Here is an 18,495-nt window from a genome sequence, read left to right as displayed (position 1 = left end):
GTTGAACATAAAAATGTGACACAGTGTGGTTACTCAGACTTCACCCGTGTAAGTGGTCACAACTACATAGTAAAGTTCATTGAGGCCTTTCCACAAACACCTTCTGGGTATTAGGCCTTCACAACCCCTTTTAAGCGTTTTTTAACATAAATCCACCACAGAATCTCACCAAGATCACAGATCAAGTACCCCTCACCCCACACTTACCACCCACCAACACCACAGCATATTTTACCAATTCCTCTACATAAAGTCAAAGAACAACTACTACAACAAGGGCATTTGAATACAACAAAGGTCTGCAGCCCCCGCCTTACCAACTCCGTGTACATGTGAAGACAGTTCTGCTGGACTGCACTGATATCAATTCCCCTTTCCGGAATCGGTTGTTTAGTTGCCTTCTCCGCAAAGCGGCCTTGAGCAGCGGCTGAGACAGATTTGTTACTGTCAAAAGGGCGTGCAGGGGCTGCCCTTTGTGTCCTGGGTGCGTCGGCTAGGCTGCTTGAGGATGGACCTGTGGTGCGGCGTTTTCGCGATGGTGCCATGATACCTGAAAAACGGGAATACATTAGCACGGTTGAACATAAAAATGTGACACACTGTGATTACTCAGACTTCACCCGTGTAAGTGGTCACAACTACATAGTAAAGTTCATTGAGGCCTTTCCACAAACACCTTGTGGGCATTAGGCCTTCACAACCCCTTTTAAGCGTTTTATAACATAAATCCACCACAGAATCTCACCAAGATCACAAATCAAGTACCCCCCACCCCACACTTACCACCCACCAACACCATAGCATATTCTACCAATTCCTCTACATAAAATCAAAGAACAACTACTACAACAAGGGCATTTGAATACAACAAAAATCTAAAAAATAAAAAGAGAAAAAGAGAAAAAAGTGAAACTAGGGCTCATACCTGTGGTGTAGATGGTGGTGAGTAGAGAAGGAGGGTGGAGAAGAACGTGGGTGATCCTGGTGGGGAAGGAATTCGTGAGAATGGGGGGAAAGGGGATGGGAGTGTTTTTAGAAGAGGGGTTTGTGATTTGGGGTTATACGATGGGGATAATAGACGAGGGGGGTGGAATTGGGGTAGGGTTAAGTTAGACTAAAGAAAGAAAAAAAATAAAAGTAAAAAAAAACTTTAAAACGAACCAACCCATCGAGTTCTTGGGCGGGACTAGCGCGAACACTAGCGCGATCACTAGCGCGGTCACGCTAGTCCAGGCAGAATGATGCACTTTTAGCGCGATCACTATCGCGACCACTAGTGCGATCGCGCTAGTAGCGCGACCAGTAGCGCGATCGCGCTAATGTTGTGGAGCTTAGGCAGAATGTTACCCAGTTAGCGCGATCTGTAGCGCGAGGTGTAGCGCGATTGCGCTACTGGGTAACATTTTATTTCACGTTTTTTTTCACCTGTTCTCACCATGGTCGATGGCCTTTTCGCCCGCCCATTGTCACTTGCATTGGTCAGCACGTTGTAAAAGTCACAACTAACACTACAACTATCATTGGGTTGCCTCCCAACCAGCGCCTTAGTTATTGTCGTGGCACGACGGTTACAACAATTCAACGGGTTGCCTCCCATCTAGCGCCTGATTTAACGTCGCGGCACGACTCAACACTTTTTCAAGCATCCGACAGGTCCATCGAGGTCTTGTGACGTGCAATGTCACCACCCCAATAATGTTTTATCCTCTGGCCATTTACCAAGAAGGTACCATTTGAGCTCATATCCCGCAACTCCACAGCTCCATGAGGCTTCACACTTACCACAACGAAATGGCCTGACCAACGAGACTTAAGCTTTCCAGGAAAGAGCTTCAACCTCGAATTGAATAACAAAACTTCTTGCCCTGGCTCAAACTCTCGATGTTGGATGCGTTTGTCATGCCACCTCTTAGTCTTCTCTTTATACAATTTGGCATTTTCATATGCGTGCAATCGAAACTCATCAAGCTCGTTGAGTTGCAGCAACCTCTTCTTTCCTGCTAAATCCATATTCATATTCAACTTTTTAATTGCCCAATAGGCCTTCTGTTCAAGCTCGACAGGCAAGTGACATGCCTTCCCATAAACTAATTTATACGGAGAAGTACCTATGGGAGTTTTGTATGCAGTTCGATATGCCCATAATGCATCGTCGAGCTTTCCAGCCCAGCCCTTTCTATTTCCACTCACTGTTTTCTCCAGAATCTGCTTTACCTCTCTGTTTGACACTTTCACTTGACCACTTGTTTGGGGATGATAGGTCGTGGAAACCTTGTGCTTGACACCATATTTTGCAAGGATATTATTCAGCAATTTGTTGCAAAAGCGCGTTCCTCCGTCACTTATCAACACTCGTGGAGTTCCAAAGCGTGTGAAGATGTGCTTCTTTACAAAACTCACCACTACCTTTGCGTCATTACTGGGAAGAGCAATGGCCTCCACCCACTTAGACACATAATCGATTGCCACCAAGATGTACCTGTGACCATTAGAGTATGGGAATGGTCCCATGAAGTCGATCCCCCAAACATCGAAAAGCTTTACTGCCAGAATATTCTGCAAAGGCATCTCATGCTTCTTGGTGATTGTTCCGGTTCTTTGGCATCTATCACACATTTTAACAAAGGCATGTGCATCCTTAAACAATTTAGGCCAATAGAAACCTGATTGTAGAACTTTCTGGGCAGTTCTATCTCCACCGTGATATCCTCCGTATGGTGACGCGTGACAGTCATGCAATATTGCATTCATCTGTTCCTCAGGAACACATCTTCGCACCAACTGATCTGCGCATAGCCGGTATAAGAATGGCTCATGCCACATGTAGAGCCTCACATCATGTAGGAACCTTCTTCTATTATCGGGTGTCCATTCCAGTGGTGTCACCCCACTTGCAATGAAATTCACATAATCTGCATACCACGGGGCTTCACTTGAGGTGATTGCCAATAACTGCTCATCAGGGAATGTTTCTTTGATTGACCCACCTTCAGCTACATGGCTCCGATTTTCTAATCTGGACAAGTGATCAGCCACTTGGTTCTCTGTTCCTTTTCGATCTCGGATTTCTAAGTCAAACTCTTGCAAGAGGAGGACCCAACGAATTAGCCTCGGCTTGGCGTCTTTCTTCTCAAACAAGTATCTGATAGCTGAATGATCTGTGTAAACGATGACTTTGGTTCCCACTAGATAGGATCTGAACTTGTCAAACGCCCACACCACTGCAAGCAACTCTTTTCAGTAACTGTGTAGTTCATCTGGGCTGGAATCAGAGTTTTGCTCGCATAGTAGATGGAGTGAAAGATTTTATTTCTCCTTTGCCCCAAAACAGCCCCAATAGCTATGTCACTCGCATCGCACATCAACTCAAATGGCTGTTCCCAATCAGGAGCAATGATAATTGGTGCAGTCACTAGCCTCCCCTTCAGCTCCTCAAATGCTTTCAGACAGGCATCATCGAACTTGAAGGAGACATCTTTCTCAAGCAACCTGCACAAGGGAGAGGAAATTTTCGAAAAGTCTTTAATGAAACGTCGATAAAAACCTGCATGGCCCAAGAAACTGCGGATGCCTTTGACGGACGTTGGTGGGGGCAATTTTTCAATTGCTTCCACCTTTGCTTTGTCCACCTGCAAACCATTTTTGGACACCTTGTGCCCCAAAACTATACCTTCACGTACCATGAAGTGGCACTTTTCCCAGTTTAGCACCAGGTTCGTCTCTTCACATCTAGCAAGTACTTTATCCAGATTCATTAAACAGTTATCAAAAGAGCACCCAAACATGGAAAAATCATCCATGAACACTTCTATAAATCTTTCAACTATATCAGTAAAAATAGCCATCATACACCTTTGAAAAGTCGCAGGTGCATTACAGAGACCAAAGGGCATTCTCTTGAACGCATACGTGCCATACGGACACGTAAATGTGGTTTCTCTTGGTCCTCTGGGCTATAGCAATCTGATTATACCCTGAGTAACCATCTAGGAAACAATAGTATTCCTGGCCAGTTAATCTATCAAGCATTTGGTCAATAAAGAGGAGAGGGAAGTGGTCCTTTCGGGTGGCATTATTCAATTTTCTGTAATCTATACAAATCCTCCACCCAGTGACAGTTCTTGTGGGAATCAAATCATTATTTTCATTAACAACCACAGTCATCCCCCCCTTCTTAGGTACACATTGAACGGGGCTTACCCATTTGCTATCTGAGATTGGAAATACAATACCTGCATCAAGCCACTTAATCACTTCTTTCATGATTGGATTTAGTCGGCGTTGTTGCTCTACACTTGGCTTGTGTCCGTCCTCCATGAGGATTTTATGCATGCAAAAAGCTGGACTAATGCCTTTAATGTCAGAGATTGTCCACCCAAGTGATCGCTTGTGCTCACGTAGCACTCTCAACAGCTTCTCTTCCTGCAGTTTAGACAATTCAGAAGAAACAATAACAGGTAAAGTGTCAGAGTCACCCAAATAAGCATATTGAAGATGAGGTGGTAGAGGTTTAAGCTCCAATTTTGGAGCCTCCTCAATTGACGGTTTTGGAGGCGGCCCATCTGGCCTGTTCAAGGGCTCGAAGGGGTGTATCCCCTGCATGTAAGCACAAGATGTATCTAGGATGTGCATCATCTCCTCAACCTCATCATCAATTCCCAAGCTATCGAACAACATAAGTGCTTTCTCTAGAGAATCGTCTAGATATACACTCGTGTCAAGAATCTGCTCATCCGCCTCAACAACAGATATCATTGAGAGCTCCTCATAGTGGCGGGGAAGTTGGATTGCTTTGTAGACATTAAAGACTGCTTCCTCGTCATCCACCCTCAAAATCATTTTTCCCTCTCGCACTTTGATAATGGCATCACCAGTAGCCAAGAGAGGTCGCCCCAATATGATTGGGACCAGTTCGTCAGCCTCATAATCTAGGATAATGAAGTCCGTCGGGAAGATAAATTTCCCAATTTGCAGCAACACATCTTCAATGACTCCCTCAGGGTGTGCTATTGACCTATCAGCCAGCTGCAACATCACAGTAGTTGGCCTTGGAGCTCCCAGGCCCAACTGCTTGAACAAGGATAAGGGCATCAGATTTATGCTCGCCCCCAAATTGCAAAGAGCACGACCCATATCAATATTACCAATGCGCACAGGAATGGTGAAGCTGCCAGGATCCTTAAGCTTTTGAGGAAGCTTGTTCTAGACCCTTGAAGTGCACTCCTCAGTAAGTGCAACTATCTCAAATTCAGTTAATCTTCTCTTATGAGCCACTATATCTTTTATGTACTTAGCATACTTTGGAATTTCACGCAGTACATCAACGAGTGGAATATTTAATTAAACCCGGCTCAACATGGAGAGAAATTTGCTGAACATGCGATCATCATTATTCTTCTACAATCTCTGGGGAAAAGGTGGTGGGGGCCTCGGAGCCTCCACTGGCTCTGGAATTGCATCAGCATTCTTTGGTTCGTGCGTCTCCTTAGGAATCAACTCCCCCTCGGGTATGGGCTTGTCTTTCCTTTTCTTTGGCACTTCCTCTAGCTCCCCGCCGTTTCTGAGTGTAACTGCATTCACTTGAGGATTCTTTTCTGTATCACTGGGGAGAGCGCCTGCAGGTCTAGTGTTTTGATTCGTTCCTAACTGCCCCATTTGCCTTTCAAGATTTCTGAAATCGGTCCTGAGCTGCTGATTGTCAATCAACAACTTGTTTAGCAAATCATTTGTACTCCCTTCCATTTGTTGGGGTGGCTTCTAAGGTTGGTTGAAATTCCCTTGGGGTCTATAATGATTCTAATTCGGCTGATTTCCACCCCATGAGAAGTTGGGGTGATTTTTCCAATTTGGATTGTAAGAATTTCCGTATTGTGCATGCTGATTCGGTGGACCTCTGTTCTGCTGCCCCACATAGTATATGGATTCTGGATTCGTGGGGCACATGTCACTCATATGATTGTCACCACATAGTTCGCAGCAAATAGACATTTGTTGTACATGTTGCATTGGTTGTGGTTGCTGCATTGTCATCGTGGTCATATGATTAGCCAATTTTGCAATATCGGCTCTCATGGCTGACAAGTCGTCGAGTTCAAGTAATCCAGCTGATTTTTGCTTAATTGCCTTTCGTGAATCACCATCACCTTGCCAGTTATGATCATTAGCAGTGAAGTTATTTAGCAGAAGTTGGATTTCACTGTACGGTCTAGCCATGCAACTACCCCCACAAGTTGAATCGAGATTCATCTTTGATGCATCATCTAACCCATCCACGAAAGTGTGACCCAATACCTCGTCAGTTTGACAATGATGTGGACAGTCTCTGAGTAGTTTCTTTTATCTTTCCCATGCTTGACGAAGTGTTTTGCCATCCCGTTATTCGAACCCAAGAATCTGACTCCTCAATGACTTTGTTTTCTTAGTGGGGAAGAACTTGATTAAGAATTTCCTTACTAGAGCATCCGAAGTGCGGATTGATTTTGCGGGTGCAACCATTTCTTAGCTTCCCCGAGCAGTGAAAAGGGGAAAAGTGTCAGCCTGACATAGTCCTTGGAAACGTTAGGATAATTGTAGGTATCCGTAATTTCCAAGAAATTCTGAATGTGCCTCTGCGGGGCTTCATGAGATAGACCCACATATTGCCCTGTTGACTGGATCAGCTGCACCATGTATTGTTTGAGTTCAAAGTGCCCTGTGATATTAGGCTTCACAATAGCCTGCGTCATATTAGCAAGACTGGGCCTTGCGGCTTCAATCACAACACGCTCCTCATTCCTTGCCATCTCTATTGGCTGTGATTGAACTACTATGTCCAACTCTCTTTCAATTCTAGTTCTTGCATCTACTTCCCTCCTCACTCTGTGAAGTGTTTGTTAAATTTCAGGATCAAGGGGAAGTAGATTGTTTGCGCTTCGGCTCCTCCGCATTCAAGAGAAAAGCCTATTTTAACACAAACCAGGTAAACTGAAAATTAAAGCTTGAACAAATAATTAATAAAAGCTTAAATCAGTCGAACATTTCGTCGTGCATAACTTTGGCTACATCGAAGTTAAGACCCCTGATGAAACACCAAATCAAAGCAGCTCGGGGTCCAGTTACCTGACGGAATAAGACGGTTGTTAATCACATAGAACCAGCTCTTCGCCTCAGAGGTTAGTGCTGAGGAGTGAAACTTCTCACCGTATTGTATCCATTGCACCTCTTTTCCGGGTACGCAAATCGCATCAAAGAATCGCTCCCACTTCGCGTCCGTTGGGTTCCTGCCATACTCATAAAAGTCGTCATGCTCAGGCACGGGAGGGGGTAGACGGTATGCCGTCCGTATCGCCTCAATAGAGGCATTCACCGCCTTGCGACGCACTGTGACTATACTATTGTCATGCTCAGGCAGATTAGCGTAAAACTCCCGCACAACCATTGCATTGGCCTCCTCTGGCTCATTAACGTAGGTCTGCAGCCCCCGCCTTACCAACTCCGTGTACATGTGAGGACAGTTCTGCTGGACGGCACTGATATCAATTCCCCTCTCTGGAATCGGCTGTTTAGTTGCCTTCTCCGCAAAGCGGCCTTGAGCAGCGGCTGAGACAAATTTGTTACTGTCAAAAGGGCGTGCAGGGGCTGCCCCTTGTGTCCTGGGTGCGTCGGCTGGGCTGCTTGAGGATGGACCTGTGGTGCGGCATTTCGCGATGGTGCCATGATACCAGAAAAACGAGAATACATTAGCACGGTTGAACACAAAAATGTGACACACTGCGGTTACTCAGACTTCACCCGCGTAAGTGGTCACAACTACATAGTAAACATCATTGAGGCCTTTCCATAAACACCTTGTGGGCATTAGGCCTTCATAACCCTTTTAAGCGTTTTATAACATAAATCCACCACAGAATCTCACCAAGATCATAAATCAAGTATCCCCCACCCCACACTTACCACCCACCAACACCACAACATATTTTACCAACCTCTACATAAAATCAAAGAACAACTACTACAACAAGGGCATTTGAATACAACAAAAATCTAAAAAATAAAAAGAGAAAAAGAGAAGAAAGTGAAACTAGGGCTCATACATGTGGTGTAGATGGTGGTGAGTAGAGGAGGAGGGTGGAGAAGAACGTGGGTGATCCTGGTGGGGAAGGAATTCGTGAGAATGGGGGGAAAGGGGATGGGAGTGTTTTAGAAGTTGGGAGTGTTTTTAGAAGAGGGGTTTGTGATTTGGGGTTATACGATGGGGGTAATAGACGAGGGGGGGTGGGATTGGGGTAGGGTAAAGTTAGACTAAAGAAAGAAAAAAATAAAAAAAAACTTTAAAACGAATAGAACCATCGAGTTCTTGGGTCGGGACGNTGCAAATTCGTTCCCCGATGCCCAGGTTCAAGAACTTGCTCTATTTAATTCTATATGCAATCTAGAGTTCCCACTTTCGAGTTCAACTATAGATTCGTATATAGTATTTCACTGTTAGCTACTCAGCAAAATAATTGAGAACAAAATTAAATAAACAACCCATTATGATAAAATCAACTTCATTGAATTAAACTCTGAACAATAACGTTCATGTTTCACCCATGACCCTAGAACAATAGGTTTTAGCTAATCATAGTATTGTTCATCTCAATAATATTCAATATCATTCAAATTGTAAAAACAAAAGGAAGAAAAGAAGAACTTGATGTTAGAATCTCCTCCTTGCCTCTTGCCTCTCTTTTTCTTGCACTAAACTATGAAAACCTTGATACATAATCCTTGGGCGAGCTTGACTTTATATAGGTTAACTGAAATTTCCTCCAGACTTCCAGTTTTACCCCTGGCAAGTCTTTTCCGGAACCGGGACTAGCGCGAACGCGCTACTGCTCGCGCTAGTTGACTGACATTCTGCCTCCCGCATCTGGACTAGCGCGATCGCGCTACTGCTCGCGCTAGTACGGGCCTTTATTTCCTCGATTTTTTTTGTCTAGTCTTCGCGCACACTCAGCCCCGAGGGGTATTTCATGCTCCAAAGTAGCTCCAATCTCAACTTTAAGGCATCACATAGGCTCCTCGTCCTGCAATATGTAAAATTCACAATTAGAGCCCAATTTTCATCATTTTAACCATATTATGACATTGGAACATAATCAAGCGGGAGCATAAACAATCGCCAAATTACCTAGATCTAGCCTATTATCAAAATCCTAAGGAGTTGTGGATTGATTCTGGAGCCATTCGCCATGTTTGTGCTGTTAGGGAAGCTTTTGCAACATATGCTCTTGTTGGACCTGAAGAGACTCTTTCTATGGGAAATGCTGCAACCGCCAAGATTGAAGGATGCGGGAAGATCTTTCTAAAGATGACTTCTGTCAAGGTGGTGACATTGAACAACTTCCTTCATGTTCCCGAGATTAGGAAGAATTTAGTCTCTGCTGGACTTCTTGTTAAGAATGGTTTTAAATGTGTTTTTGTTTCCGATAAGGTTGTAATAAGTAAGAACAAAATGTTTGTAGGAAAAGGTTATTTCATTGAGGGCCTTTTCAAGCTCAATATAATGGTTGTTGAAAATAATAATAAAATTTCAGCTTCTCCTTACTTACTTGAGTCAAATGAATTATGGCATATACGTTTGGGTCATGTCAATTATAAAACCTTGCGGAAAATGATTAACTTGGATGTATTGCCTAAGTTTGAATGCGATAAATCAAAATGTTAAATATGTGTGGAATCTAAGTATGTTAAACATCCTTTTAAGTCAGTTGAAAGGAATTCAGATCCTTTAGACTTAATTCACACAGATATTTGCGATATAAAGTCAATACCATCTCGCGGTGGAAAGAAGTATTTCATAACTTTTATTGACGATAGTACTAGATATTGCTATATTTACTTACTTAATAGTAAAGATAAAGCAATAGACGCATTCAAGCAATATAAAAATGAAGTTGCAACGCAACTTAACAAGAAAATCAAAATGATAAGAAGGGATAGGGGTGGTGAATATGAATTTCATTTTGACGAATATGTTTAGAATATGGAATTATTCATCAAACAACGGCCCCTTACACGCCCCAATCCAATGGGATTGCAGAAAGAAAGAATCGTTCATTCAAGGAGATGATGAACGCATTATTGATAAGTTCTAATTTGCCACAGAACTTGTGGGGGGAAGCCGTTCTTACGGCTAATCGAATACTAAATCGAGTACCCCATAGCAAAACACAGTCCATTCCATATGAAAAATGGAAAGGAAGAAAGTCCAACTTGAATTATTTTAAAGTGTGGGGGTGTTTGGCAAAAGTGCAAGTTCCTAAACCCAAAAGGGTAAAAATAGGACCGAAAACCGTTGATTGTGTTTTCATAGGATATGCGATCAATAGTAAAGCATATCGATTTCTGGTTCATAAATCAGAAAATCCCGACATTCATAATAATACGGTTATAGAATCAGATAATGCTGAGTTCTTTGAAAATATGTATACGTATAAAAATGAATGTGAGTCGATTGGTGAAGGATCTAAACGACCTCGGGAAGAAACAAAAGAAAGTACATTTAATCAGGAGGATCCAAGACGTAGTAAACGTCAAAGAACGTCTACTTCATTTGGACCAGATTTTGTGACTTTCTTATTGGAAAATGAGCCTCGAAATTTAAAAAAGCTATGTCTTCTTCGGAATCATTATTTTGGAAAGAGGCAGTCAATAGTGAAATAGAATCCATATTGAAAAACCATACATGGGAATTGGTTGATCTTCCTCCTGAAAATAAACCGTTGGGTTCTAAATGGATTTTTAAGAGAAAAATGAAAGATGATGGCACTATTGACAAATATAAGGCAAGACATGTGGTCAAAGGGTATAGACAACAAGAAGTTTTTGACTATTTTGATACATACTCTCCGGTTACAAGAATGACGTCCATACGAACGTTAGTAGCGTTAGCTGCAGTTTATGATCTTGAAATTCATCAAATGGATGTTAAGACGGCCTTATTAAAAGGAGAGTTGGAGGAAGAAATCTACATGGAACAACCTGAAAGGTTTGTGGTTCCAGGTAAAGAAAATAAGGTATGTAGACTTGTTAAGTCCCTTTACGGACTAAAACAAGCACCCAAACAATGGCATGCGAAATTTGACCAAACAATTTGTCAAATGGTTTTAAGATAAATGAATGTGATAAATGTGTGTACATTAAAAATGTTCCAAATCACATAGTCATTGTTTGCTTGTATGTGGTTGATATGCTGATAATGAGTAATGACATTGCTAACATAAATGCTACTAAACGTATGCTAACTAGCAAGTTTGATATGAAGGACTTGGGAGTTGTTGATTTAATTCTGGGGATTAAGATCCATAAGACTCCTCAAGGTCTGGCATTGTCACAATCTCATTATATTAAGACAGTACTTGAAAAATTCAAGCACTTAGGATTTAAAGTTGCAAAGACTCCAATTGACGTGATTCTTGCATTAGCAAAGAACAAAGGCCAAATCATATCACAATTGGATTATGTTCGTGTGTTGGGATGCTTAATGTACATCATGAATTGTACACGACCAGATATAGCTTGTGCTATGAATAAATTGGGTCGATACACGAGCAATCCAGGTCAATCTCATTGGATGGCAATGAAACGAGTTTTGGGATATTTAGAACATACCCAGGGCTTTGCTTTGCACTATAGTAAATATCCTGCAGTGATTGAGAGATACTGTGATGCAAATTGGATCACCGGTTCAACTGATTCTAAGTCCACAAGTGGATATGTATTCACTATTGGTGGAGGAGCGGTATCTTGGAAGTCGTCCAAACAAACTTGTATTGCCCGCTCTACAATGGAGGATGAATTCATAGCCATAGATAAAGCCGGTGAAGAAGCTGAATATCTTCGGAATTTCTTGGAAGACATTCCATTTGGCCCAAATCGTTGGCACCAATGTGCATATATTGCGATAGTCAAGCGGCAATTGGAAGGGCCGGGAGCGTTATGTATAACGATAAATCTCATCATATACGACGAAGACATAAAACCGTTAGGCAACTACTCTCTAGAGGAATTAGCACGATTGACTATGTAAAGTTAAGTGATAATGTGTCGGATCCCCTTACAAAAGGCCTAACTAGAGAGGTATTTGAGAAATCATCAAGAGGAATGGGACTATGGCCGAGAACAAGTCATAGTGGCGGTAACTCTACCTAGAAGACTGGAGATCCCAAGATCTATGTTCAAGGAGATCAAATAAAGTCATTAATGACGGTTCAACATTATCAACTAAACTTTTGGTCCATTCTCGTGATGAGACAATGTTCAGTACCAAGGATAAAGCATTAAGGCTTTTTAATGATTTCTAAATTTGATACGGGGTATATCAAATAGTGTATCTACGGGATGACACGTTTAGGAATCACATATGTAAGTGTGATGTGTTAGCCGCTTCAAGGAGATCTTTGTAAGCCCAGTTCTCTACGCACTTATGAAACCAGGCGGTGTTCATGACTGAAATGAACACAACAATGAGAACCAAAGACGGTTAAGGATTGATTGTGTGACTTATGGTTGTCTAGGTATACACCAAAGTTCGACGCTTCAAAGATATCAAATCTATCGATTGACCGAGTATATCCGACATAAGTTCACTACGGAAAGTTCAAAGGGAAACCTACTTATCCAGATGCAATTAATCCTTTCTTGCGAATCACACAGTTTTTCATGCATATTTTCGTGATATAGCCATTCCCCATTCATGTGGGGGATTGTTGGGATTTTAAGTATGTTAAATGCTTAAAAGAGAGTGAATGGGAATTGGAGGAAAATGAAATTTTTAAGTGAAATTTTAAGTTTCCCCCTTGATGAAGGAACATTGTCCCATATTGGAAGAGGAAGATGTTTTTTATGGGTATATAAATAATTGCTCTTCTTCTAGATCTTAAAGAGTTGAGAAGAAGGCAAGCCTCACGCCGTCGTCGTCGCTCGCTCGCTCGGCTCGGCTTCGGCTTCGGCTTCGGCTTCGGATTTGGATTTGGATTTGGTCAAATGATCAATTGATTGATTAACTTTTTGGACCAAATTTATTTGTTAATAGTTAAATATTAACAGAAATATTATTAAATATTCGTTTTAATAACAGAATATTATTATTAAAATAAATATTAATATTAAATCCAATTAGTTTTCCGTTTTTTAGTTGTGTAACTGAAAATTAAACTACCCTCTTCAATTTTCCCTCTTTATTGTTGAGTAAATAGCCATTTATGTTATAACATTTATGTTGTGGCCGTTTTGCATAAACAACCATTCTGAAGAGTTGCACCTCTTCAGATTTCAACCCAACATTGGCTATAAATACAAGTCCATTCTGCTTAGAATTTTCATACGAATTTCTGACTTTCTCCTCCTTCTTCTGCATTGTTTTAACTTCAAAAAAAGCAACAGTAAGTGTGATTTGCTACCGAACTTTGTGTTCGCTGAAACACTGGGGTTTGAAGTACCACTACACCAGTGTGTAATTTGTTCTATCTTGGGAGGAAATAATCCAAAAGCTTGGGTACTAGGAGGGGATTAAATTCCTTAAGGAAACACTGTGAATTCAGTGGGCTCGAATTAATTTTTGTTTCGTCTATATTTCTGTTTATGATATTTTATATTTTCCAGAATTATTTTACAAATATAGTTTACTAACAATAACAACACACGTAAAGATGCATACTTCCTCCGGTCCACAATATAGGTGACCATTTTACCTTTGGCATACTCATTAAGGAAATACGAACTCCTAGATTATAAAATATATTCACTAAATCAGCCTTAATTAATCATTTTTTTGACATATTGGAATATGTAAATAAGGGCATATTTTGGAAAAATAAAATTAATTCTTTTCTTGATTATGTAAATGGACACTTATTTTGGACTAGAATAGAAAGGTAAAACTTATTGTGGACCTAAGAGTATTATTTATTCATTGAATTAGCGCAAGCACCAAGCTTGTGCAAATGCTTTCCTTTCTTCCTTTTGTGCTTTTCCTGTTGCTTGTTTGACTCCCACTTTTTCAGTTTCTACAATTTGTCAACTGTCTACGTTTGATTCCATTTTCCTAGTAGTTGTTTTTTAAATCTTTAGGAAGGTTTGGTGGGGTTGTGAATGGAGGAATGAGGATTGGTTTGTCCAAGAGATTTTTGCTTAGAAGAAACATTTCCGTAGGCCCATGTCATGTCTGATTAAAGATGTTCAAAATAAACATGATTGTTTATATAAAGTACTATTCGTCTTTTTTTTTTTTTTTTTTTGGAGAATTACCTCCCTTGTCACTTGGCCCAACAACCCATCAAAAAATGGCTCGCGTTTGAAGCTCTTACCCAGTATAGTTCAGGTTGTACATAATCTGAAAATTAATTTTCACCAGTTAGCCCACCCCTTATTTCTTCGTTCCCCTTTTTTCTTCGTTCTTCTTCTCCTTCCCATGTCAGCCTTTGCACCACAAAATTTCTCTACTATTGTTATTCTCCTTCAATTCTTTTCCGGATTTCAATGGTTAACTAAGGATTTGAAAAATAAAAGTCACCATTACAAGTGGTTCGAAGATTCGATTTCAGAAATTAAGTTTTCCGATTTGTTAGTTGTTTGGAATGGGTGTTGTCTCAATTGATTAGAATCATTAAGATGAGTTCAAAATTCAAATTTCAAGTGATTTGGAGTAGATTTAAGTTACATTTGAGTTAAATTTCAGAAATTGAGTTTTCCGATTTGTTAGTTGTTTGGTTGGGTATTGTCTCAATTGATTGGAATCATCAAGATACGTTCAGAACTTAAATTTCACGTGATTTGGAGTAGATTTAAGCTATATTTGAGTTAAATTTCAGAGGATGCCCAAGGAAGAAGAAGAACACGTGAAGCTCCATTGATAGGATTCCTTTGTATAATATTGTATAAATAGTATATAATAGTGTATAAACACAACTTATACACTATTATATCCAAGGTTGATACATTATTTACAGGTATTTGGTGAATTTCTCGCATTTTCTTCTTCTTCTTCTTCTTCTCATTCTTTTTATACACCTATATACATAGTGTATCAAGAATATTTTCACTCTGTGATTATACATCTTTATACACTTTTATACAACTATATACATAATGTACCTCTTTGTATAAAAGTATATAACATTGTATAAAAGTGTATAAGCATCGCCGACGAAATTTTTGTACGATTTTTACTTGCAATTCTTGTATAAAACTTAGTCCAAATCTCCAGCAAATAACTTCAAACTTTGTATACAAACAACTTAGACTATTTCTAATAAGTTCAAACAATACCCACTCTAAATTTCTCACAAAATCATAATCGAAATTTAACAAGATTAGCATTAAAGGAGATGAGATTTTAAGTTTCCGGCGTCTGTTTTTTTTTTGGTCATGAATAAAATACTATTCGTCGTACGTATTTCTGAATTACTATGATCACTACAGAACAAAAGCATGCATGCATAGGCTAAGGAAATTAAAGGATGACCTTTAATTTTGAACCGCGTTACTGCCATAAATTCTGGAGATTCTCCATTTCATAATTAATCTCTTGAAATCATTCATTAAAGAAAAAGAAAAAGCCATTGCCTGTCGGTTACTGATTGGGGTAAATTTATCTATGCTCATTTCAGCACAATTAATTGAATTTACATCCTTTCGTGCCGCTGTGATTTCTCTCATCTGATTTAATCAATATATACTTTGTTAGACTAATTTCATTTATCATTACTAAGTACCTAGTATTTAGCCATAGAAAATTACTTTCAACTAATAGCCACACGCTAGTCGGTCAAAATCAAAGAAAGCTATTTGTTAATATGTATATTAAGAGAGATTACTTAATATACTCTGATCGTGTAAAGAATTNCGTTAGTAGCGTTAGCTGCAGTTTATGATCTTGAAATTCATCAAATGGATGTTAAGACGGCCTTATTAAAAGGAGAGTTGGAGGAAGAAATCTACATGGAACAACCTGAAAGGTTTGTGGTTCCAGGTAAAGAAAATAAGGTATGTAGACTTGTTAAGTCCCTTTACGGACTAAAACAAGCACCCAAACAATGGCATGCGAAATTTGACCAAACAATTTGTCAAATGGTTTTAAGATAAATGAATGTGATAAATGTGTGTACATTAAAAATGTTCCAAATCACATAGTCATTGTTTGCTTGTATGTGGTTGATATGCTGATAATGAGTAATGACATTGCTAACATAAATGCTACTAAACGTATGCTAACTAGCAAGTTTGATATGAAGGACTTGGGAGTTGTTGATTTAATTCTGGGGATTAAGATCCATAAGACTCCTCAAGGTCTGGCATTGTCACAATCTCATTATATTAAGACAGTACTTGAAAAATTCAAGCACTTAGGATTTAAAGTTGCAAAGACTCCAATTGACGTGATTCTTGCATTAGCAAAGAACAAAGGCCAAATCATATCACAATTGGATTATGCTCGTGTGTTGGGATGCTTAATGTACATCATGAATTGTACACGACCAGATATAGCTTGTGCTATAAGTAAATTGAGTCGATATACGAGCAATGCAGGCCAATCTCATTGGATGGTCATGAAACGAGTTTTGGGGTATTTAGTACATACCCAGGACTTTGCTTTGCACTATAATAAATATCCTGCGGTCATTGAGGGATACTGTGATGCAAATTGGATCACCGGTTCAACTGATTCTAAGTCCACAAGTGGATATGTATTCACTATTGGTGGAGGAGCGGTATCTTGGAAGTCGTCCAAACAAACTTGTATTGCCCGCTCTACAATGGAGGCTGAGTTCATAGCCTTGGATAAAGCCGGTGAAGAAGCTGAATGGCTCCGGAATTTCTTGGAAGATATTCCATTTTGGCCCAAACCGTTGGCACCAATATGCATACATTGTGATAGTCAAGCGGCAATTAGAAGGGCTGGGAGCGTTATGTATAACGGTAAGTCTCGCCATATACGACGAAGACATAAAACCGTTAGACAATTACTCTCTAGAGGAATTATCACGATTGACTATGTAAAGTCAAGTGATAATGTGTCGGATCCACTTACAAAAGGCCTAACTAGAGAGGTAGTTGAGAAGTCATCAAAGGGAATGAGACTGTGGCCGAGAACAAGTCATAGTGGCGGTAACTCTACCTAGAAGACTGGAGATCCCAAGATCTAGGTTCAAGGAGATCAAACAAAGTCATTTATTACGGTTCAACATTGTCAACTAAACTTTTGGTCTATTCTCGTGATGAGACAATGTTCAGTACCAAGGATAAAGCATTAAGGCTTTTTAATGATTTCTAAATTTGATACGGGGTATATCAAATAGTGTATCTACGGGATGACACGTTTAGGAATCACCTATGTAAGTGTGAAGTGTTAGCCGCTTCAAGGAGAACATTGTAAGGCCAGTTCTCTACGCACTTATGAAACCAGGCGGTGTTCATGGCTGAAAAGAACACAACAATGAGAACCAAAGACGGTTAAGGGTTGGTTGTGTGACTTGTGGTTGTCTAGGTATACACTAAAGTTCGACGGTTCAAAGATATCAAATCTACCGATTGATCGAGTATATCCGACATAAGTTCACTACGGAAAGTTCAAAGGGAAACCTACTTATCCAGATGCAATTAATCCTTTCTTGCGAATCACACAGTTTTTCATGCATACTTCCGTGATATAGCCATTCCCCATTCATGTGGGGGATTGTTGGGTTTTGGATGTGTTTAATTAATATATTAAATACTTAAAAGAGGGTGAATGGAAAATGAAGGGAAATAAAATTTTTGAGTGAAATTTTAAGTTCCCCCCCCCCCCCCCTGGCAAATGGGCATTGTCCCATATTGGAAGAGGAAGAGGTTTTTTATGGGTATATAAGCAATTGCTCTTCTTCTAGCTCTTAAAGAGTTGAGAAGAAGGCAAGCCTCGCGCCGTCGTCGTCGTCGCTCGCTCGGCTCGGCTTCGGCTTCGGCTACGGCTACGGCTTCGGCTTCGGCTTCGGCTTCGGCTTCGGCTTCGGATTCGGATTCGGATTTGGATTTGGATTTGGTCAAATGATTGATTGATTAACTTTTTGGACCAAATTTATTTGTTAATAGTAAAATATTAACAGAAATGTTATTAAATATTTGTTTTAATAACAAAATATTAATATTAAATCCAATCCGTTTTTCTGTTTTGGTAACAGAAAAGTAACTACCCTCTTCAATTTTCCCTCTTTATTTTCCCTCTTTATTATTGAGTAAATGGCCATTTATGTAATGACATTTATGCTGTGGGCGTTTTGCATAAACAGCCATTCTGAAGAGTTGCACCTCTTCAGATTTCAGCCTAACTTTGGCTATAAATACAACACTATTCTGCTCAGAATTTCACTACGATTTTCTGAGTTTCTTCTCCTTCTTCTGCATACTTTTAGCATCAAACAAAGCAAAAAGTAAGTGTGATTTGCTACCGAACTTTGTGTTCGCTGAAACACTGGGGTTTGAAGTACCACTACACCA

This window comes from Nicotiana attenuata, unplaced genomic scaffold (genome assembly GCF_001879085.1).
Source record: "Nicotiana attenuata strain UT unplaced genomic scaffold, NIATTr2, whole genome shotgun sequence".
In the NCBI taxonomy this organism is placed as follows: domain Eukaryota; kingdom Viridiplantae; phylum Streptophyta; class Magnoliopsida; order Solanales; family Solanaceae; genus Nicotiana; species Nicotiana attenuata.
This window is presented reverse-complemented; position numbering follows the sequence as displayed.